Source organism: Halichoerus grypus, chromosome 5, assembly GCF_964656455.1.
Source record: "Halichoerus grypus chromosome 5, mHalGry1.hap1.1, whole genome shotgun sequence".
Lineage (NCBI taxonomy): Eukaryota > Metazoa > Chordata > Mammalia > Carnivora > Phocidae > Halichoerus > Halichoerus grypus.
In genome coordinates this window covers 39,188,981-39,213,793 of record NC_135716.1, presented here as the reverse complement: position 1 = coordinate 39,213,793, position 24,813 = coordinate 39,188,981, and the positions used below count along the sequence as shown (strand labels likewise).

The 24,813-nt window shown below is 40.8% G+C and overlaps 1 protein-coding gene and 1 long non-coding RNA gene across 7 annotated transcripts in view; one reads left to right on the top strand and one right to left on the bottom strand.

The window, feature by feature from the left end:
- Positions 1 to 3,371, bottom strand: part of LOC144381835 (uncharacterized) — a 66,628-nt gene extending 63,257 nt beyond the window's left edge. For all 3 annotated transcript variants that reach the window (XR_013447774.1, XR_013447772.1, XR_013447773.1), the window contains exon 1: positions 3,241 to 3,371. This is a non-coding gene — a long non-coding RNA (uncharacterized LOC144381835). The remainder of the gene's footprint in view (positions 1 to 3,240) is intronic.
- Positions 2,494 to 24,813, top strand: part of CPQ (carboxypeptidase Q) — a 448,086-nt gene continuing 425,766 nt past the window's right edge. For 2 of the 4 annotated variants that reach the window (XM_078072199.1, XM_078072193.1), the window contains exon 1: positions 2,656 to 2,808. The gene's annotated coding sequence lies outside the window, so the exon portion shown is untranslated. Of the gene's footprint in view, positions 2,515 to 2,655; positions 2,809 to 3,268; positions 3,403 to 24,813 lie in introns of those variants that run through there. The other 2 variants (XM_078072196.1, XM_078072195.1) reach the window with 2 other exon arrangements.

The following is a 24,813-nucleotide window of genomic DNA, read 5'->3' as shown; positions in this document are numbered from 1 at the left end:
AATACCTCCCCTATAGGGCTGCTTATGAGATTGTAAAGCTCTGAGAACAGTACTTGGCATATCCTAAGTGCTATGTAAGTGCTTGTTTAAATAAATAAAAACATCTTTGATAAGATAGCTGAATGTCCTGGGTACCTGTGGTCCACTAGGGGATGCAGACATAAATAATTATAACATGAAGTAAGCACAAAAGATGTGGTAATACAAAGATAAGGATGAGCTTGTTTTCCAGTGGTTATTATGAGCAGAATTGAGAGCGTAAATGATGTTCTAGTTGGAGAAAGCAACACTAAGAGCCATGGAGATACACAAATGTCACTGTACTCAGAAGCTTAAAGCCTAGTGTAGGAAACAGATGTGAAAGAAAACCAATGGGGGAAAATATATTGTAGAAGTACAAGTAAGGAGTGATTAACTTCAACTCCAAAGCAAATGGGAGGTTTCACGGAGGAGGGCCCAGCATCGTGGTTGACTGCATGTGCTCTGGAATCAGGCTGGCTCAGTTTAGAATGCGAACTTTGCACCTTACTAGTTATGTGATTTGACTTCTCTAATCCTCAATGTCCTGCTCAGGAAAGCGGGAATATTAATAATAATAATAATAATAATAATAATAATAATAATAATAATACCTAGCTCATACGGTTGATAAAAATTCACAGTTAATGCATGAAAAGTCATAGTTAGCATACAGCACTCAATAAATATTAAGCTATTATTACTATTACATTATGAGATGAACTTTGAATGAGAAGGACTTTGATCATCACTAAAAGAATAACATGAGAAAAGGCCCAGAAGCTGAAAAGCATCTGACACATTTAAAGAACAGCAAGTCAATGCCACTTAAAGTGTGATCATCATTGCCAATCTGTGAACTGTTCTTACTGGTCCACAATGAGATAAAGATAGATATTGAGAGTAAACATTTAGAAGTTAGAAGAAAACAAAGACAAATTGACGGAGTAATTTTGTACTTGTATATTTGTTGTACACTCATAATGAAAACTGGGGCTTGTAGTTTTTGTGCCTTGTTTCTACTTTTTCTAGCAAGTTTTTAAAGATTGATTGAATGATTGATTTGAGAGAACACCAGCAAGCCGGGCTGGGGGGCGGGGGTGGGGAGTGGCAGAGGGAGAGGGAGAGAGAGAGAATCCTCAAGCAGACTCCCTGCTGAGGGGGGTGCCCACGTTGGGGGGCAGATTCTCATGACCCTGAGATCATGACCTGAGCCAGAATCAAGAGTCTGCCCACTTAACCCACTGAGCCACCCAGGCGCCCTGTAGCAAGTTTTTAATTGTATCCTACAAAAGTAACGGTCCATGACTGATCGGAAGTAATAAAAACTTGTCTTTTGCTCCAGATAGTTTGAGAAAAAAGTAATTCAATGAGGCTGGATATAGCACCACAGAGATGAACCTGCAAGAGTGGGCCAGGATCACATTGTAAGGAAGTTCTAGAAAACTTGAATGTCTCAAAATTCATACTTTATTCCGTGGGCAGCAGGGTTAATAAAAGTTTATAGAGATTATTAACTGAGTATATAGGTAAATGGACATTGCACACTTTACACTTTTTTTTCCCCAGTGAGCATGTGGTTTTCTCTCTTTTTTTTTAATTAAAAGATTTTTTTTTCTGGTTAAGAGGAGAGACTTGAATTGCTCCGTGTTTCACAAGGATAACTGTTTGTATTTGATAAGAGTGTGGTTAAACAAAGAAATTCAAATTTATCAAAACATAAAACGTTGGAAATACTTGAGCACACACTCTGTGACCAGGAATGCGTGTGACTTGTTGAGATAAGCTACACCAGGTGATCAGATGAGTGTCTTTTGTTCTTGGGCACTCTCCTACAAATAATGCATAAACTGATAGAATTGACTCTTCTGGATCTCCCAGCTTGGCTCATCTCCCCCACGACCATCCCCACCACCTCTCTAGCAATCCTGCACTGGGCAAAATGGGAGAATAACGTTGTTTTTGTTTGTTTTTTAAGATTTTATTTATTTGCCAGAGAGAGAGAGAGATCGAGCGAGCACAAGCAGGGGGAGCGGCAGCAGAGGGAGAAGCAGACTCCCTGCTGAGCAGGGAGAGGAGGATGCGGGCTCCATCCCAGGACCCGGGGATCATGACCTGAGCCGAAGGCAGCCGCTTAGCCGACCGAGCCACCCAGGCCTCTGGAGAGTAACGGTTTAATAATCAGCGTCTGACAGCAAAGCCTTCGTTTGCCAGCCCCGGAGACAGGCCCTAACCGGTCGCGTTCTCCTTTCAGCCTCACAGCCCCGTCCTTCCCTACCTGCACAGCCTCTCATTAAATAAAGCACACCTCACCTCTGCCAAGTCTTCCGCCTTACCTGAGGTTACACACTTTCGGAAACACCCTGTGGCCCAGAACCCCAGACCCTGGAGGCAACTCCTGAGTCTCTTCGTCCCTCTATAAACAAGCAAGGGCTATAGGGGCCCAGGGCCCAGCTTGAAACTCTCAGTTTTCCGACGGGCGCCAGAACTCAGAAGGTGAGGAGCCATCTGATCGACCTACGGCCCTCGGGTCGCCTGAACCCCAGGAGCCCCCTGGCGTTCTGGAGGTGGAGTCCCGGCCCCCCCCCCCCCGGCGCCCGTGCCCCCCCCCAGCCCCTCCAGCCCGCCACGCCTGGCCTTTCCGCCCGCGGCGCAGTGGGGGCAGGGCCGCAGTCACCCGACGGCGCGGAGGGCTGCGGGCGCGTCAGGGGTGTGGCCGCCGCCACCTGAAAGCTGGGCCGCGAGTGTGGCCCCGGGTACCGCCGCCGCCGCCCCCGAGCGGCCCCACAGGTGCGTTCGCCGCAGGCCCGCCGTGCCCGCGGGCGGCTGGGTGCAGGCCCGGGCCCTTCCCGCGGGCGGGCTGAGCGGGTGCCGGCCCCGGGGATGGCCTTCTAAGTCGCTCATGCGTGGGAGCGACTGACGGACGGGGCTGGGAGGCCACGGGAGACGGGCGGGCCGTGCGGCCTCCGTGACGGGGGAGGACCGGGCCCAGAGACGGGAAGCCGAGCGCCGGCGTCGGCAGGGCGCCGGATGCCGCGGAACCGCAGCGAGCGCGGCCGTGGCGGCGCCTCGCCCAGAGCGGCCCCCGCCAGCCCTTCGGGTCGGGGCCCAGCCCCAGGCCGCGCGGGGCTGCCCTCCCCGCATCTGGAACGGGCTCCCCGCTCCCCTAGGCCTCCAGGGCGCTTTCTCCGAGCTCCTTGGAGGGGCTTTTCCGCCTTTTACCTTGTGCTTTCGCTTTTGGTGTGCACGGCCAGGCTCCGCTCAGACTCCCGAGTTCCGCGAGGGCAGAGCCTGTCCGGCTGGTGGGGGCCTCGGGGGTACTCCCTCAGCAACTGAAGGGATGAGCCAGTGCCTATGAAATAGAACTGATGAGTTAACACTTGAGTAAGTGAATGAGTGCCCATGAAGGAATGCAAATACGGAGTGGAGGCAGTGGAGACACAGGCTTATAAGGCTCATCTTCCGGTGGATAGTTTGCCCGAAAAGTCGTGCTAATGTTGCACTCTTGCAGACCGAGCCATTCACTTCAAAGGAGCTTTATTTTATGCTGTTTTTAAAGAAAATAAGCACCAGAAGCGCCTCCTCCTATTTCCAGTTTGGGTAGATTTCTGTAAATATGTTGCTTAAAATGTGCCTAGGCTTTTTCTTGCTTGTGTTTTGTATTCTGCTGCGGACTCTTGAAGAATCATTGTCACTATAATATTTACTGTGTTTCTGAAAGATAAGGGTGAATCTAAAGGTAAAAACACATGACTCTGCTTTAAGTAACTTTTTGTAAAATCAGACATTTCTCTTGAATTCAAGTTTGTGAAGAATCTTGTTTGTTTTCCTGAGATAGGTACTAGCTGGTTTGTGAGTAACGGAAGCAGGCTGAATGTAGTCCAGAGAGACATTTATCTGTGCAGATGCTTTGGAAGTAACATAGGCTGAGACTGCTTTAATACTACATCAGCTCTGTAGGTTCCCAGACCTGAGTTCCAGAAAAGCCAGGTGACTTTGGACTGGTCATTTGATCTTTTTAGGTCTCAGTTCCTTAATCTCCCAAGATGAGGGAGGGTTGGTGAGGCCCCTTCCTGAATTAGATTTCTAGGATTCTCTTTCATCAAGGTTAAAGGTGAGATGTAGGTGACTTCATGGAATTCTGCTCACTTCAGCCTATCTGTTTGGGATTCTGTAGAATCTTGGTCCTACTTTCTTTTCTGCAAATTACAGCTCATTCCTTATTCTTCTCCACATCTGTTGCAAAAGTATCTGGGAGCTCAAGAAGAGAATAATAGACTCCTGGCTGGTGGGGAGAAGGGGAGGCAAGATTTCACTCCACATTGCCAGAGGCTCCTGGGCCTGGGTCTAACCTGTTTCCAGTGCAGCCCAGCCTGACAGTGCCATATATCTCCAGTGTCTGGGGAATTGTGTCACTATTAATTTGCATGCATTTGAAATTAGTTATTATAGATCACAACATTTTGGAGCTGGAAGGGCCTTAGAGATTTTTTTAATGGCACTTAAAAAGTCATTTTACAAACATATTAAAATATTTTTTGCATGCTACATTTAACAAACACAAAGTCCCAAACGTGTTAAGTAAAATAAAATTAATGTTACCTACTTCAGTTGCTTCAAGTCTATTGGGAGAAGTGGGGCCAAAAGTGGTACTTGGTGAAAAAGACCAACTTTCTTGAACTCTTTTCCCAAAGAGCCATTTACAAGGTCATGTGTTGTTCAGGCATGGAATGTAACAAAAGTTGATATTTATGGGGCACTGACCATGCAGAAAGCACTGTTATATTTAATCTTTTTACTTATATTGCCCCATTTAATCCTTACTATAAATCTAAGAGCTAGGTACTATTGCGATCCCCATTCAACCTTCCTAAATAGAAACTGCTTGGAAAATGGGCAAGTCAAGTACTCAAAATATAGACAGTTGGAGGCAGGGTTTCCCCAGAAACATAGGCAATCTCTGCTAGGAGAGTCTGTGTGACGTTAGATAATGAGGTGTATGTTCTGGGATAGGTATACATAACTCTGGGGCATTGTGGGTAAATGAATTTGGGATGGGAGCTTAGGGGTGGAATGAGGAAGACTGAATTATAGAGAACTGGTTGTTATATCCTTTTGAAAATTATTGAATTCCATTGGGACTCTGGTAGACTCTGATACTTTGACCTAAATGCACATGCATCCTAATTTTAAACATCTTCAGACTTAACCAATTTAGGGAGTGTAAAATGGGTGACATCAAGAGCTAGCATCAGCTTAAGAGCTTTGAACTGTGAGTACAGGGCATTATTATTTCCTGGGCTAGCTTTGTGTCCTTGTGAAGGCTTTGCCTCCCAACCTCCTTTATAAGAACAACAACTCCTATTGCAGAAAAAGTATAACGACGATATCCCTGTAATCCAGGGACAAGACTGCAGGACGCTTATAAGTAATTGATGAGAGCAAAAGAGGAGAAGAGGGGCCTGTAAAATAAGTGGAAAATTGTTTTGTTTTTTCTTTGTCAGTCAAGTTGAGCTGCACGGAAGGCAGAGACCTATCGTGGCTGCTTGAAAAACTGAGAGCAGATGCCAGTTTGATTTAGCTCAGGAGGCTGAAAGTTTCTGCCCCGAAGGCTGGTGTGATAGAATAGATTTTCCCATTGCTCACAATATTATGAAAAAAACATTAAAGCAACAATTTTTATTACTTGCCCTGGAGCTAGAGCTTTAAAATGTACTTTCTTCTCCCCCTACCCTCCCTAAACCACTTAGCTTTTAAAAACAAACAACCCATTCATGTGTTTGCCTCAGTCAGATTATTAGTCCTTTCTCTTTATTCCTGGGCCCTGTTTCTTTAATGCAGTGAAGAAGTAGGACCAGTGTGCTTCTAGGTTTCTGGAATTTTTCTTTAGTTATGATTTTATTTAGCACATGTTATTTTCAGTGGCCATTTATTCGGTGTGTACTATGCACCAGATTAAGATGAACGAGATACTGAGTTTCAGTAGGAAGTGACCATTCCACAAATACTTGCACCACAGGGTGATGTTAAAGTGGGGGCATTCATTTTCCTAGCAAAGAGCTATGGTTAGAGCGGGGGAAGACTTCAGAGGGCAGGTGAGTTTTGAACTTGATTTTGAAGCCTGAGGGCCAAGAGGTAGGAGAAGGGCATTCTAAGCCGAGAGAACAACATTGGCAAGGCCTGGTTGGCAAGGCCTGGGAGGCGGTGAGGATGAACGTGGCCCTCCCAGAGGGAGAGATGGGAGTTCTGTGTGGCTGCAGTAGAGAAGTCTTGTGAGAGTGGGGCCATGTTATCTAGACCCTTTCATGCCGTGGATAATCTGTTTCAGAGTTTTTTTAAGCAGAATTTTTCATCAGAGGCGTTTTATGATTGGATTTTCTTTAGAAAATAGCTCCAGCAATAACACTTTGGAGGGACTGGCGATGGAAAAGCCAGGAAGCGGGAAGACCACGAGGATGACGTTGCTATAGTCCAGATGAAATAGGGTAAGGGTCTAAACTAACACAGGTTTGAAAGATATTCAGCAAGTAGAGATTTAATGACCAGCTGGATATGGGAAATAAGGTCAAAAATAATTCTGAGGTTTGAGATTTGCTTGGCTGGGAGAGTGGAGATGCCACTAAAGAGACTAATAAATATAAGGTGAGGAGGAGGTTTCAGGAGAAAGACAGTGAGTAGAGGCAACTGTGGAACATCCAGGGGAGACCCCTGGTCTACAGCCTTGACTGTCGCTGCACTGCCACATCATACAGTCGAGACCTGCCAAACATTACCACTGGTCCTCAGTCTGAAAAGAAAAATCAATTCAATAACTCTCTTAAAAAGAAGGGGGGAAAAATAACCACATTGGACTTGGCTAATGACCATTGCATCGTATTTCATGTGTTTGTTAGAACTCCAATTCTTATGTAAGTTCCAGTGAAGGAAAAGAAGTTGGACACTCAAAGCGTGAGGGATTAAGAAACCGAAATAGAGCGACGTAGACAGGAGTGGTTCAAAGGAACAAAGATAAGCAAATGGCAGGAGTGTAGAGGAGGATGGACCACTGTGACACAGGTGTAGGCAGACTTGGAATATAGAGAAGAAATTTGAGCTGGCTCTTCCAAATAACTGTACTTCTTTAATGGTAAGAATATCACAAGCTTTAGATTTTTTCTCTTATTCAGCTGGTCAGGAAGAGACAAATAGGAGATTGTTCAGAGGTGCTGGGCAAAGGGTTTGATCTTACTTTGCAGAGAAAGTGTTGGGAGACTTTGAAATAAGGGAAGAATAAAAGAGGTAGAGTAAGATAAAATGAAAAGGATAATGATTAGGAGGAACTCTCAGAACATTTAATGAGTTCTATGACAAATCGTTGCTAACAAAGAAAAAGGGAGATTGATATAGCATTCTCTTAGTGTTGTGGCATTAGACTTGCTTGGAAAAAAGAATATATTAGCATGGCACCTTATATTTAAGAAGAATTTTTACATTTGATTGTTATATGAACCTCCAAAATGGGTGCAGCGAGGCACTCTTACCTTTCTTTTATAAACTAAAAATCTGGGTAGTAAGCAGCCTGTAGTTTGCCTCAGCTCCCCTGGCTGGCGAGAGCTCCAAGCCTTCTGACTTCCAATCTACTGCTCTGTTGTATCAGAGCCTTGCTTTGCCTTGGAACCCTGGCCTTTTATAGTGCGTTCCCCGCCCCCCCCCCCCCCCATGTTGCATCATGTAAAAGTAAAGCAGATGGTATTTGAAGGCCAACAAAGCCAAGATTTCTCAGGAGGGAGGCAGTGATAGAAAGTATCTTTAGCAGCAATTCTGCTGTATACTGTGGGGATGGTCATGAAGGGCTGTATATAGAGAATATCTGTGGAAATCTAATGATACTTTCAATGCAATAGGAGAATCTACAATATGTCTTATGATTAAATCTTCCATGAAGCAAATAACCCCTTTATAAAGCGAACGGTTAATCACTAGATAAATCCAGACTTTCAAATATGGGGTTTGCTTAAAGCAAGACACATCTGCAGGAAGCTACATCTACATTGAGTATATTACATGTTGAAGACTTTTCTAACTTGAGTATCATATATGGAAATGGGGATCTGGAGCTGGATCCCTTATTCATTAGAGACCATTGAAAACAAAGTGCACATAATGATTTGCAGTTAAATCCATCTATCTACCTTTACTGCTTACAAAGCACGGACAGGTAGGACATTGGGTGGGCGAAGCTCAGCTGGGAAATAGAAAAGCCTAGCACTGGCACCGCCCTGGTCTGATGGTGGGACCTACAAGAGGCAGTCATGAGTGTAAATGTAAATAGAATGGCCTCGGATAGGGAAACCAGAGACTCTTATGGCCTTGAATTCTACATCATTATTAAAATGAAATCAAGTATAATTCCAAGGAAAGAGTATTACACTAGATCCAGAGTTGTTTTATGTTGATGAAAGATAAAATCTGTGAGGAAGACAGAATAGTTGTGACTTTTTATCGGCCAAGCGTTTAAAAATACTTATCCTCAAAATATATAAAGGAAATGGTCAGAAGTGCGAGAAGATGACCAAACAGTTTGTAGGAATACTTTAAGATTGGGATGCCTGGGTGGCTCAGGTGGTTAAGTGTGTGACTTCGGCTCAGGTCATGATCCCAGGGTTCTGGGATCGAGTCCCACATCAGGCTCCTTGCTCAGCGGGAGACTGCTTCTCTCTCTGCCTGCCAATCTCCCTGCTTGTGTGCACTGTCTCACTCTCTGACAAATAAATAAATAAAATCTTACAAAAAGAAAAAAGGAATACCTTAAGATCTGTTTTTACATGGCAAATGAAGTAGACACAAAAGGCTAATGGTAGGATTTGAATAATGTAACTAATGAAGTTGAAGAATATAATTCATAAGGATGAACAGGGATATAGGAGGTTCCAATAATATGACATACTTAATATTAGTAAGATAATACAATTATTTATATTATATGTGAATATATATGTGTGTGATGTATATATGTGCATGTTATATATGTCTCTCTTATTTTTATTGTATGTATGTATATATATATAATCTCTTATTTGCAGAAAATTCATTTCTTCTTTGGAACATTTATGAAAGATTGTTAAAAAAAAGTCAAATGAAGATTTCAGTGAATTCTAGAGTCCTGCTGGCCTAGTGCCTCAATCCTCTGGTTTAGCCCATGTTTTCAGTTAGCTTTGGAATAGGTTGAAATCACAAAAAGAAAACATCCTCTCTCTTTCATGATGTTGTCAAGGCACTCATGTATTCATCTTCTGCCTTCATATACCTACGTCCTTTTTGTGCCCAGAACATCATTTTGAGATTCTGTTATCATTATCAAAATATATCGGGTCTGTGTTATCCATGACTAATCTGAAGATGCATTTGTTACATTTGATTAAGTGTTGTAAATCGTTAATGCCATGTGTATTATATTGCAAAATTTCTCACACATCTGGCTGTTCTTTTATAGGGTTTTTCTTTTCGTTAGCTTTTCTGAGCTAAAGTTTACAGAAAACCAGTGGCTGTAGGAAGAGTAGAGAATGTATGGAGGGTCACCAACCCTGTTAAGTTCTTTGAGACCCAGAGGGCAAATCCTGGAAGTCTGCACTATTCTGACATTTCATTACCTACTCGGTCTAAATTTTAGGGTTTACCACTTAAACAAATCCCTCACTAGCACCCATGTTCTTTAGAGTGTAATGGTTAAGAATATGGGCCAGTTTCCTGTGTTCAAATCTTAGCTCTGCCACCAACACCTGTGTGACCTTGGACTGATTACATAGGCTCTCCATGCCTCATTTTCTTCATTTGTAACATGAAGATAGTAATTATAACTGCTTGTGTCCATGCCCTATTCCCTAGAACATGTCAATATGATAGATTATGTGGAAAAGGAGAAGTAAGTTTGCAGATGGAATTAAGATTGCTAATTATCTGACCTTAAAGTAGGAAGATCATCTTGGATTATCTGGGTGGGCCCAATTACCAGTGGAAAAAGGGGCAGAAGAGGAGTCAGAGAGTTAGGGAGATGGGACTCTGGAAGACTGGCCATAGAGATGCAATGTTGTCTGCTTTGAAGATGGCAGAAGGAGGCCATGAGACAAGCAATGTGGGTGGGCACATGAAGATGGAAAAAGGCAAACATCCCCGGGGTCCTGGGATCGAGCCCCACATCAGGCTCCCTGCTCAGTGGGGAGCCTGCTTCTCCCTCTCCCACTCCCCCTGCTTGTGTTCCTTCTCTCACTGTGTCTCTCTCTGTCAAACAAATAAATAAAATCTTAAAAACAACAACAACAGCAACACATCCCCTTCTAGAGCCACCACAAGGAATGCAGCCCTGCCAGCACTTTGATTTTTACCTGGTGGGTCCTGTGTTGGACTTCTGACCTACAGAACTGTAGGTTAATAAATTTATATTGTTTAAGCCACCAAGTTCGTGGTAATTTGTTACAGTACAATAGGAAAATAATGCATTTTCCTATAGGTTTGTTGTAGGCTTAAGAAATGTAAACATTTAGGACAGGCCTGCCGCAGGGTAAGTGCTCAGCCAATATCAGCCACTAGTGTTATTATCGATTGGTAGTTTAGTTTCCCTTCTGTCTTTGCTCCTTTGTCATAGTTGTCTAAAATTGTTGGAATCCCCTGTGCTCTCAACCTGACCAACACTGTGGTCTGAGGTGTTTCTCACTCTCATGGTAGTTGAGACTCAGTGTCCAGCAGTCTGTCAAAATGACCACGTAGGTATTCTTACCAGTTTATGGCTCCGGTGGTTTCTGCTCGAGGTAAGCCCCGATCTGGGCTTTACCTGTCTCGGGGTTGACCTGTCTCTTCAGCATTTTAGGGTGGTGATTTACTCTGCATCCGTAGCTCCCTGCTAGGTCCAAGGAAAGTTGTTGGTTTTCAGTTTGTTCAGTTTCATTTGTTGTTGTAAGGACAGGAGTGATGACTTTCAAGCTCTTACATTTTGGGGCTGAAATCGGAAGCGAGGGCAATGCTGTCATTACCCTGTGGCTTTAAGAAGCTCCTCTGTACTCAAGAGATCTTCATCTCTACATTTGAATTCTCTCTGATTTCTCTTCTCTGGTTTTTAACTCATCAGTTTCATTCCCAAATATGCTCTCTCTGTGTTTTGTATTGTAGTTAATGGGATTGTAGGTAATGTGATGTGTCTGAAATACAGGATACAAAACAGGCTCAGAATCTGGGAGGTTATCCTTAACTCCCCTTTTCCTCATCCTCCAAAATTAATAAGTCGGCAAATGCTGTTTATGTCTACCTGCTATAGCTCCTAAATTTTTCTGTCTCTCCCCCTCACCATCCTTTCTGTCACTGCCCTAGTCATACCCCGTATTGTCTCTTGCCTTGCCCAGGCAGAATCTTTTAAACCTCTTTATCCTCCATGCTGCCTCAAGAGTGGGATCATAAGGTGGGTCATATTACTTCCCTTCTCAAAAGACCTAAGGTTGGAGAAATTGTCTGTGGAATAAAGTCTAAACACCTAATATGGCATTTAAGGTTCTTAAAAATCTGGCATTAAAATATATTTCCGGGTGCATTCATGGTGCATTCACTTACTGTGTTAGGTTGCTAGGGCTGCCATCAGACTGGGGGGCTTAAACAGCAGAAGATTATTTTCTCATGGTTCTGGAGGCTGGAGGTCTGAGATTAAGGTGCCAACAGGTTTGGTTTCTTTCCATTCCCCTCTCCTTGGCTTGCAGATGGTTATCTTCTCGCTGTTTCCTCACAAAGGCTTTTTTCTGTTCACACATATCCCTGGTCTCTCTGTGTGTCTGAATTTTCTCTTCTTATAAAGACCCAGGTCAGATTGTATCAGGGCCCACCTTAATGCCCCCATTTTAACTTAATGACCTCTTTAAAGGCCCTGCCTCCAAATATAGTCATTTTCTGAGGTACTGGATTAGGACAGGACTTCAACATACACATTTTGGTGGAGGGGTGGGGGGGGCACAGTTCAAAGCCCATAACACCTCCTATATTTCTCCATGTATTCTATATGTGTGTATCCAGTCTCATCATGAGTGCACGTCATGACCTGGGAAGATTTTTTAAAATACTGATTCCTAGGTCCCTCCCCAACTGTAGGTCCTGATTCAGTAACTGTGAAAGGGGACTGGAAATATATTTGTTGTGTGCATGTATGTGTATTTAAATTTCTCCCTAGGGCTTTATAACACCCCATCTTCCCTAGACTTTTTACCATTTCTGGGGAACATATTATAAATGTTCAGACCTTTGCTCATGGTTGTTCTTTAACTAGAAATACCCTTCCCACTATACAGCTGTGAAAATTAATCTATCCTATAAGGTTGAGCTGAAATACCATCTTCTCTGTTATTTCTTCCTTATTCTCTCCTGTGATAATCCTGCAATACTTTATCATTACTTTATTGTAAGTACATGATAATTTATTTCCTTTTGTATGATAGTCATTTGCCTTCCTCTTTCACTAGCTTCCTGAGGCCAAGGATGACATACTCCTTATTTCCGTATATCTGAAATATTTGCAGTTGCTGTGAGCATAGTAGGTAATTAATCAGTGTTTGTAGTATGAATAAGTGAATGAACTCATTAATAAATGATCATAATTTTTATGGCTTTTTATACAATGAAGACCATTGGATAAAAAATGAGCTTATCAAATGCAAAACGAGTGGCAGGATTTTTAGTTTTGAATAATTCTCAAAATTATTGCATCACCTAAGACCTGGTTTCTGGGCAGGGATCTGGAGTCTGGCATTTTCTTTTTGTTAGTTTTTCAAGAACTACTAAAACTTCAACCCTGTACTTTCTAGAGGATGGCGTAATCACTTGTCAAATCATTTCTCCAAAGCCCTTCTTGAACCAGGGCAGGCAGTTGCAGAGATTGGCAGGCGAAGGACTGATGTCTCCTCACCAGGGTGGCAGGGGGAAGAAGGACTCCGCTTTGGAAACACAGATAAGCCTGTGGATATGGAAATTTACAAGGCTCAGAGAGCCCTGAAACATCTTTAGAAGCTGAGCCCAGCAGAATAATGGGAGACTGTGTGCTGGCTTGGCATTGGAGCCTGTCTGGCACCAACTACACTGTAAACAACTCTTCAAACATTTGCATCTGCATACATGACATTAGATTTTCAAAATGGCCAATTAAACACTTGTCAATGGAAGTAATGTTTGTTTCCTCAGCTGACCTGGTGTCAGCCTGGCCATTCTGATGGGGAAGCACTTCAGCTGATACTGTTGTGTGCTCTTCCTTTCTGAACCTGATCTTGTCCCTCTTGTTCAGACAGAATTCTTGAAAGCCGTGGAACCTGTGCCAAGCTGTGGACCACGGGATTAGGTTAAGTAACTGAAGAAAAATACTGAGGCTGCGAGTGCTTCTCAAACCCAGGAAAACCTCCTCAGTGCTTTCGTTTCTTTTGCACAATTCTAAACTCTCTGTGCTTGAAAATTTATAAAAGTGAAAGCGGCTGAGAGAAAGAGGAAGGGGCAGTGCTGCTTTGTGGTGTTTTGTTTTTTAAATGTAATTCTCCCAAGGGCTGGATTCATTTTTTCGACATTTCAACAAGTGTAGTTTGAAGGAGTGTTAATAGTGGTGTTGGGTGCGTCTGAGTGTACAGTGTACGGATGGATGTCCCTATCCTTGTTGACAGAGCAGAAATGCTCAGCTGTGAGTCTCTGTGATTGGTCCAGCAGTGAAGGTTTTGGACCTATGATATAGAAACACAAGGGAAGAGAGGCAGGAAATAAGGGAGAAGAATTAAATTTAGATCATTTGTTAGAAAAGTTCCGAGTTGTATACGGAAGTAGAAAGCTGTGTGACCTTAAGCAAATTTCCCAATATTGGCCTCAGTTTCTTAATCTGTAAAATAGGGGATATGCTACCAAAAACATGAAAGGTTATTGTCAAGATTAAATAAAATGATTGCTGTGAACTGCTTACAGCGGCCCTGCCACGTTGTAAATGCTCAACAAACATTAGCTAATAATGAAATACTAACTCTTTAGACAGAGGAAGTTTAAGCATTCCTGTGTGTAAAGGGAAGGAGCCAAAGAGAGGGAGAAAAATTAAATAATTGGTATAGTATCAGTAGAGAAATTGGCTTTGCAAAGGAGGGTGGGCAATTCTTTCACTGGAGCATGAGCTGAGAAAGGCTGAATAAAGGGATAGAAAAGTTTTGAGTTGAGGATGAAGAAAGTCAAGCCATCTCATGGTTGTAATATTGTATCCTGAGTTATGTGGAAGAGGAGATCTTTCACTGAGCATGTGGGGAGTAGGGGTGGAATTTGGGGCTTAAGGAGAGTGGAAAAACTTTGTAGCAGCTGCAGTGGGGAATTCGATAGGGGTCAGCTGAAGATAAATATAAGAGTTGCCAAGCAATGCAGAGGACCCGGCTGAGATCAGACAACCTTAGATTATAGTGGAGACATACGGTATGATTAGGTAAAGTTGATGGTGGTATTATGGAGCAAGCAAGCACAGAGAAAATTCAAATTAGTTTTGAGGAATAGGTAAGTAGGTGAGGAGGAAAGGCAAAGGCAATCTAGGTTGCTAATGAAAGCATTTCTAGAATCACCACCAAGTAAGGTTGTGAGCCAAGATTAATCTTTAATGGTGAGTTGGGTGGATAGAATTATAGTCAGACTGGAGATGAGGAGGTGTCTTTATTCAGGCTGCTGTAACGAAGTGCCATAGCCTGGGTGGCTTATAAACAATAGAAATTTATTCTCACGGTTCTGGAGGCTAGAAGTCAGATCAGGGTGCAAGCATGGCAGGGATCTGATGAAGGACCTCTTCTGGGTTGCAGACTGCCAACCTCTCATTGTATCCCCAGTATAGCAAAAGAAGAGCTCTCTAGTATCACTATTATAAGGGTACTAATCCAATTCATGAGGGCTCTACCCTTATGACCTAATTACCTTGCAAATGCCCCACCTCCTAGTACCATCACGTTGGGGTTAGGATTTCAACATTTGAATTTCCTGGGGGACACATTCAGCCTATTGCAGAAGACTCTTCACTTAGCTAGCCAACAACAAAATCTAGCTGCTACTCTGTGTTGCACATGTGCTGAATAATGGAGACACAAGGATGAAGGAAACACAATTCACTTTAAAAACTCAAAAGCATTTATTGAGCTTCTACTATATACTGGGCAGATAATCCACTTGACATTGATCTTTCCCTTGAAAAGCTTTAAGACTAGTGACATAATATGGATAATTTCAACCTAGGCTGTGGTAAACTTTGAAGGAGGTAAGCGGAGGGTGCTGGGATATCACTGAAGAGGACATTCAGCCCCACCTGTGAGAAGAGAAGCCAAGTCAGGAACAGCATCCTGGAAATGATAGTGCCTGAGCTGACTCAAGATGGTTGTAGGAGAGTGGGGGTGAAGAATGGCGGAAAAGGAAGGGAAAAAGCAAAGCAAGGGGATTGTTTTGGCCAGGGCAGGTAAGAAAAGGTTTCAAAGAGAAGGTGATAATTGAGATGTGTTATGTATAACACTGTTGCTAAGTGAGAGAAATAAAGAAGACCAGAATTAAAGTGGTGAACGTTTTATTGGTAGGGACAAAAGGAAGAGATGTAAGAGGATAGAATGATGAGATTTGGTGGTTGACTGAATACATAGATGCTTTTGTACTTTTGAGCCTGAATGGTAGGGACAATTATGGTTTCATTAACAGAAAGAGGGAAGTCTTTCTAAGTTAGAGAAGATTTTCGGGAAGTTGATGAGTTTGGTGATGTTGAATCAGAACATTTGGTTGTAAGTGAAAGCAATCCAACTAAAATGAGTTTAAACCTAAAAGAGAGCGTCTGTAACTTTCATAACTGGAAAGTTCAGGGATATAGCTGGCTTTAGGCATGGCTAGATCCAGGACACAAATGATATAATATGGGCCCATCTCTATCCCTAAATGTCTGTCAGGTTAGCTTGTCCTTGCTTGGTTTCATTCTGCAGGTGGGCTTTCAGTATACAGTAGGCAAAATGGGTGCCTAAAGCTCCAGTTTCGCATCCTAGCAATCTCAGTGGAAATAATCCCCCCCCCACATAAACACTTTATTTTACCTTTTTTCAAGTATAATTTTAAAAACACAAGTTATTGCAAATATTCAATCTTCAATGTAGTCTGGTTAAGGGACAGAAATACTATAATTGCCTTCCAATAATTTGAAGTTACGAACATATGTGTTTTCTAAATTTATTTTATTTTCATCAATCTGGGAAACTACTAAGTTCCTCAGATTTTTATTCCTTCATATATTTATACCATTTTAATCACCATCCCACTCATTGGATTTTTCTGTTATTGTTTTACTAATCAGAAGACTCAAGAAAATCCTGTTTTTTGCATTGTCTTCATTTGCCATCACATTTATTGTAATTAGTGCAATTAATACAAATAATTCAACCAGCATTTATTCAGCATCTTTTTTATTCCAAACACTGAAATATGGAGGAAATCAGAATACATAGATGCATAAAACAAAGCTCCTTTCAAGGCAATCATGATCTACTGTCAGAGACAGAAATGCAAACATAAAATTCAAATAAACTGCAGTGATCCTCAGGAAGAAAATGAGGAGAAGGCTCTGAGAACCAGGAAAGCAGAGACCTTTGTTCTTAGTTTCTTGGAGGGAGGCCTCCAGTGGTAGATCAATGTGTAGAATTTTGGGACAGAAAGAAGGGGAATTGAGGCTGCCCACCAAGTTTGGAGCATTTGTATTCCCTATTTCAGAAATACGGAACCTTGAAGGGAAGACCTTGGGGAGAAGAAGAGATTATGAATTTAGTTAGGCTTTGAAAACATTCACAGATGGAGATAGCTAGCAGGCATTTGAGAATGTAGATCTGGTTCTAGAAGACAAAAACAGGGTTTAGGATTAGATGCAAAGAGACACTGACTGTGATTAAGTTGGGTAAGAAAAGCAATTGGGTAGTAGAATAATAACCAAAAAATCCACTCTGGTAGATCTTAGAGGCATCTAATGTAAGCATAAAAGGAGCATTTAGAAAACAAATCCCAGTGATAGAAATACATTGAGCTCACATCCTTTAGCAAGGAGAGGTTCTTTTTTAAAAATATAATTAAATTAATTTATTGATTTTCATTTATTTAAACTAAACAAACAAAATCCAAATAGTTCACACATTTCTCTCCCCCCTCTCCCACTCCTACCTCTGGCAACCACCAATCTGTTATCTGTATCTATGATCTTGGTTTTATTGATTGATTGATTCCAAATATAAGAGAGATCATATAGTATTTGTTTTTTTCTATCTGAATTATTTCACTTGGCACAATGCCCTTGAGGTCTAGCCATGCTGTTGCAAATGGCAAGATTTCATTCTTTTTTTTATGGCTGAATAATATTCCATTGTGTTTATATACCTTGACTTCTTTATCCATTTATCTCTCAGTAGGCACTTAAGTTGTTTCCATATCTTGACTATTGTAAACAATGCTGCAGTGAAAATGGGAGTGCATATATCTTTTTGAGTTAGTTTTGTTTGGATAAATAAATACTCAGAAGAGGAGTTACTGGATTATATGGTAGTTCTATTTTTAATTTTTTGAGGAAACTCTGTACTGTTCTCCATAGTGTTTGTGCCACTTTGCTTTCTCACCAATAGTGCACAAGGGTTCCCTTGTCTCCACATCCTCACCAACACTTGTTATTTTTGTCTTTTTGATAGTAGCCATTCTAACAGGTATTAGGTCATATCTCATTGTGGTTTTGAGTTATATTTCCCTAATGATTAATGATGTAGAGCATCTTTTTGTGTACCTCTTGGTTATCTGTATGTCTTCTCTGGAAGAGTGTCTACTCAGATCTTCTGCTCATTTTTGAATTAATTTAATTAATTTTTAATTGTTTGTTTTCTGGTATTGAGTTGTAGGAGTTCTTTATGTATTTTGGATATTATCCCCTTATTAAATATATGATTTGCAAATATTTTCTCCCATCCATTTAGTAGGTTGCCTTTTCATTTTGTTGCTGGTTTCCTTTGCTGTGCAGAATGATATAGTCCTAGTTGTTTATTTTTGTTTTTGTTGCTTTTCCTTTTGGTGTCAGATTAAAAAAAATCATCATCAAGACCTATGTCAAGGAGCTTACTTCCTATTTTCTTCTAGGACTTTTATGGTTTCAGGTCTTTCTTATGTTCAAGTCTTTAGTCCATTTTGAGTTAATTTTTGTGTGTGGTATAAGATAGTGGGCCAGTTTCATTCTTTGTGGCTGTGCAATTTTCCCAACACCATTTATTGGAGAGACTATCCTTTCCCCATTGTATATTCTTGGCTTCTTTGATGTAAATTAATTGAGCATATATGTGTGATTTTATTTCTGGGTTCTCTCATCTGTTCCATTGATTTGTATGTCTGTTTTCATGCCAATGACATACTATTTTATTTATTTATTTATTTTTATTTTTTATTTTTTCAAGAGTCTGTTGCCCAATTGACTGAGCCACTCATGTGCCCCAGTAACATTTTGTTCTTTTTTTTTTTTTAAAGATTTTATTTATTTATTTGAGAGAGAGAGTGAAAGAGAGAGAGAGCACAAGACGGGGGAGCGGGAGAGGGAGAAGCAGACTCCCTGCTGAGCAGGGAGCCCGATGCAGAACTCGATCGCGGGACTCCAGGATCATGACCTGAGCCTAAGGCAGTCGCTTAACCAACTGAGCCACCCAGGCGCCCGACATACTATTTTAATTACTATAGCTTTGTAATGTAGTTTGAAATCAGGGAGTGGGATGTCTCTAGTTTTTTTCTTCTTTTTCAAAATTGCTTTGGCTATTTGGGGTCTTTTGTGCTTCCATATACATTTTAGGATTGTTTGTTCTCTTTCTGTGAAAAATGCCATTGGAATTTTGATAAGGATTGCATTGAATCTGTATATTGCTTTGGGTAGTATGGACATTTTAACAATATTAATTCTTCCAACCCATGGGCATGATATATATTTCCTCTTATTTGTGTCTTTTTCAATTTTTTTCATGAATGTCTTGTAGTTTTCAATAGATAGGTCTTTCACTTCCTTGGCTAAATTGATTCCTAGATATTTTATTTTTTGCTACAAATGTAAATTAGATTGTTTTCTTAATTTCCCTTTCTGATATTTTGTTATTAGTGTATACAAATACAACAGAGTTTTGTATATTGATTTTGTATCCTGCAATGTCACTGACTTCATTTATTCTAATAGGTTTTTGATGGAGTCTTTAGAGTTTTCTACATATAATATCATGTCATCTGCAAATAGAGACCATTTTACTTCCTCCTTTCCAGTTTGGATGCTTTTTATTTCTTTTTCTTGCCTAATCTCTCTGGCTAGGACTTCCAGTACTGTGTTTAAACAACTTTTATTTGCAACATCCATATGTTTTAAAATATATTTTATTATTATTCAGGTGTGAAGAGCCAACAGATCAGGAAATGATTGCCATTGGAAAGATATTTTGTTACAGTTCCCAAGAGGAAGGGCATGCCATGACATGTGGAGCCACACAGGGAAACACCAGGGTTAGGTAGGAGGCAGAAGGAGTGAGGGGAAAGCATGTGTAAAAGACTTTATTGTAGTTTTGGTGAGAAAGAATGGGTAATACAAATTAAACAGGCTTAGGATTGGTTTGAATAATTTTAGTGGGCTCTCAGGTATATGGACTATCTCAAGTTGTCTGGTCCCTGGCCCTGGGTTGATTAGGACAGGGGAATATTGGCTGAGCGTGTGAGAGTTAGATAGTGGAAATGGTTGGAGGGTATTGTTTTTAGGTTGGTTGGTTTACATATGAAAAGAGTATTCGCAGGGAAGTCTAAGAATCAGCTAACCCTGAAAGGGGCAGTTCCTCCTGATCAGTGGGGCCCAAGATGTCAGAGCACCAGGAATACAGAAAATAGGAAAATGTAGTTAATATACCATATTTCAATGTCGGTAAAGATTCTGATTGGCCTTACTAGGACCAATCTCTCTCTGTAGTTTGGATGTGAAGTGTGGGATGAGGAATGGTACTGTGATTGACAGTCAACCTAGAGCAAAGTGTGGGGATCAGGGAAGATGACCTTAAAGAAAAAGAAAACAGAAAATGGGGAAGTATGCTGAGAAGTCAAAAACCATAGCTACCATAGTCTACTATGATGTGCCTGTAGCCATTTAAATAAATTTTATTTATTTACTTGAGAGAGCAAACGAGAGAGCACACAAGCGGGAGGTGGGGTGGGGGGAGAGGGGCAGAGGAAGAGGGAGAAGCAGGCTCCCCACTGAGCAGGGAGCCCCACATAGGGCTCCATCCCAGGACCCTGAGATCATGACCTGAGCGAAAGGCAGACACTTAACTGAGCTACCCAGGCGCCCCTTGATGTCTTTCTTTTCTCTTGCTTTTCTACAAACCTATAGAGTTCTTGAAATTCAGTGTCTAAGGATAAACTTATCATTCATGTTTTCTGATCCCCTTGACTGTTACCAGTATTTTCCTCAATGCCTGAAACAGAAACCTTAGCTTTTTCTTTGACTCCCTTCCTTCCCCTTCTGTCAAATCATCTATCTTCTTCTGAAATCTCTCCTAGATTTACTCCTTTCTTTCCCATGTTCGCCACTGCCTTTCTAGTTAGGATCTTTATCACCTTTCTAGTCTCTTCTTTTAAACCTATCTTTTAAAATATTGGCAGATTTATCTCACTGGGAAAAGAGCACCCCCACCCCAAGATAAACCCCCCCAGTTATGTGAACATTACACAGAGAGAATGGTGTGTACCTGGCTCAAGGGTGAATGTCTGAAGATCTAAATTCAAGTCACTCCATGTTTCACTCTGCATTTCATGAAAGATATTTGGTGGCTTAAATGAGAAAATGCAGGTTTGAAAAATCTTTGTAAACTGTAATATAGTTCAGATGATGGTGATTTCTTTATTTCTTCTATGCTGTGTGAATTCTGAGTCATTTTCAAACTCTGATTTTCAGCCTTATCCCCTCTAAGTGAATTCCTCTCTGAATTCATTTCTATCTTTGTATCTTTCTACTGTTCCCAGACCTGAAATGCCCTTCTTTTTGCTTTCCTCTCAGTCAACTAAAACTTAATTATCTTTAAAAGCCTGATAGAAGTCCTGCCTCTCTTATGAAGTCCTTTTTAATGATCCAGATCACCCATATTCTTTTTTTTCGCACAGTTCATTTTCACTGATTTATTTACTCTTTAATTTTTGCTTATCTTTTAGTCTCCAGAGTATATTTTATATTTCTGAGGGCAGGAATCTTGACTTTCACTTCTGTACCATGCATAGTTCTGGTTGTGAGTTTTTAAATAAATAGTTGCTAATTAATTAATTGTTAATTGGGAAAAAGTACTAATCTGTAATAATTGCACTTTGGATATACTTTGTGAGCTTCTCTTTTCCTCTTGGGAAGAAATAATTGTGGATTGATTAGACTGACAGATGCTGAAACAATTTAGGCCAGTTTAACAAACCCTTCTTGAGTTCCAGAGCATATGGGCAAGTGCTGAATAAATGTTCATTTGTTCACTTATTCAGTCAACTGATATTTATTGGATCTTCACTATTTTCCCCACACTGTGTGAGTTATCGTAATACTATGTGTACTCTTAGACATTCAGACATTGAGAATCCAAACATGAATCTGACATGGTCTTCATCTTCAGTTTGCTTTACTTATATGACCAATGGTGGCACCATTGGATGATTATCGGATTTACAGAAAAGTAAATGCCATGCTGTGGATACACAAAGAAAGAAGTAATTAATTTTGACTTGGATAGTTCTAGAAAGGATTCACAGAGGAGTTGATATTCAGGAAAAAAATGGAGCATGCAGGGAGGTAGTATTTTTTTTTTTTTAAGATTTTATTTATTTATTTGACAGAGAGAGACACAGCGAGAGAGGGAACACAAGCAGGGGGAATGGGAGAAGCAGGCTTCCCACAGTGCAGGGAGCCCGGATGCGGGGCTCGATCCCAGGACCCTGGGATCATGACCTGAGCCAAAGGCAGACGCTTAACGACTGAGCCACCCAGACGCCCCATCACGGAGGTAGTATTGACACTCATGTTTGCTTTGTGAAAATTTTGTACTTTACACAGTGTGTTGTTAAAAATTGACACGCTGGAAAGCTTCCTCTTCTGGAAAGATGGAGTAGATGTACTTTTTCCTATTTATCTCACTAAGTATAACCAAAAACAACTAAGAACTCTTGGGAAAAAATATATAAAAAACATAAGAAGACTCTGGAAGGTGGAAAGAAGAAGGCAGACCAGCTAGGGACCTTGGGACCTGAGTTCCTTAGGTTTTCTTTTTGCATCATATACCTCAGTCTTGGAGCTGAAAAAGCTGGCAATTTGGAAATGCCAATGAATATAGAAAAAAATCCCTAACAAAAGCCTGCTCTCTGTAGCCAGTGGACCAGAAAGGGGATAGTCTGTCAAGACAGAAAACTTAGAAAGTAACCATTCTACTCCAGTCAGATACTACAGAAAAAAAAACAAAAAACAAAAAAACCGTGGTTACACTGTGACCCATACAAACAGAAACTGAGTGGGTAGCTTAGACTTTTGTCCTCACAAGGCTGTTACAGGGTATCCCAAACCCCTGCCAGGGTGGTGTCAGGGAAGACCAAGTAGGGAGTCAGGACTTTCATATATCCAGCACCCATTAATGAGCCTCCCCACCCCCACCGTTGGAGTAAGTAGAAACCATGTGGGGAGTTTGGACTTATGGCCCAATTGAAAATAATGCACTCTACCTCTTCCCTGATGGCATGGTCTTAGAGGAGATCTAGTGGAAAGTCAGGACTGTCACCATTGTCAGCAGTAATGAGATCCTCCTGCATTGTCAGTGAAGACCTTGTGGGGTGTCTGGAACTCCCACACTCACTTAGAGTTTAGAAGGAGATCCCCTCTCTGAATGTCATGGAAGCCAAGGGGGGAGCCCAGACTGCCACCTCCAATGGCAGTGTGGAGGCAGCAGCACCCCCACCTGCTTCGACTGATGTGGTGTTGGAGAAAACCAGCGAAAATAGAAGGTTTAAATAATAATCCAGAATCTTAAAACAAAATATGAAAATGCCTGTGTTTCAACTGAAAATCACTTATTATAACAAAAGAACCAAGGAGGTCTCAAACTGAATGAAAAAAGAAAATCAATAGATGCCAACAGTAAGATGATACAAATTTTAGAATTATCTGACAAAGAATTTAAAATAGCCAAATAAAAATGCTTTAATGAGCAATTACAAACAGCTTGAAACAAATGAAAACATAGAAAGCCTCAGAAAAGAAATAGAAAATCTCAACAAAGAAACAGAAAATATAAAGAAGAATCAAATGGAAATTCTACATCTGAAAAATACTGTAAGCAAAATGAGAATCTCAGTGAATGGGCTCAACAGTAAAATGAAGGGGACAGAAGAAAAAACAGTAAACTGGATGATAGAGCAATCTGACCAACAGAGGAAAAAATAGATCACAAAAAAATGAAAAGAGCCACAGGGAGCTATGGTACTGAAGAAATCAGGGTTGAAAATAACCCTCAAAGAAATAATGGCTGAAAACTTCTCAACTTTGATAAAGACGTAAACCTTGAGATCAGGAAGCTGAGCAAACTCCCAATAGGAGAGAAGCCCAAGGAGATATCTGCCAACACACAGCATAATCAAACTTCTGAAAACTAAAGGCAAAAAATCTTGAAAGCAGCCAGAGAAAAATGACATCTTACCTATAGGGGAAAAATAATTAGAATGAGAGTGGATTTCTCATCAAAAGCCATGGAGGCTGGAAAATGGTGGCACAGTATTTTTCAGGTGCTAAAAGAAAATAACTGTGAACCTAGAATCATATACCCAGTGAACATATCTTTCAGGGACAAAGGGGAAATCGAGACATTCTTAGGTAAAAGAAAACAACCTTAAGCAGATCTACCCTAAAAGAATGGCTATAAGAATTTCTCTCAGCAGAAAAGAAATGATAGAAGGAACCTTGGAACATAAGGAAGGAAAGAACATGGTAAGCAAATACATTGGTAAATTTGCTTTCCTTTTTTTCCTTAGTTTTCTGAATTGTGTTTGACAGTTGAGGTGAAAATTATAACACTCTCTAAATGTGTGATTCTAGATATATATGGATAAAATATTTAGGAAAATTATACTGTAAACATGGAAGGGTAAAAAATTGTATGTAATAGGAGGTAAGTTTTCTGTACTTAAACTGGTAAAATGATACACTAGTAGACTAAGATGTTTTATGCATGTAATGTGATACTAAAAAGCCACTAAAAAGAGCTATGCAAAGAGATATACTCAAAAACACTAGAGGTAAATCAAAATGGCATTCCAAAAAATGTTCAAGTAACCCACAGGCAAGCAGGAAAAAAAAAAACACCTAGAGAAACAAATAACAGAGAGGAAGAATAGAAAACCAAAAATGAAATAGAAGACTTAAGCTCTAATATATCGATAATTATGGGAAGTAAATGCTATAAAAACACCAACTAAAAAACAGATTGGCGGAGTGGATTAAGAACATACTCAACTATATGCTGTTTATAAGAAACTCATTTCAAATATAATAACATATGCAAGTTGAAAATAAAAGGATGGGAAAACATAAACAGTTGATTCTCCTTATTTGTGGTAGCTAATTAAATCACTGTGAATACTGGATTAGCAAACACTGAACTGCTCCTGGGGCAAATACAGAGTTAGGCTCCTGTGAGCCTCTGTTCACATTTTTGTCAACTGGTCAGTACATATTCTTGTTTTATGTGTGTTTCTGTGTGAAGACACTTT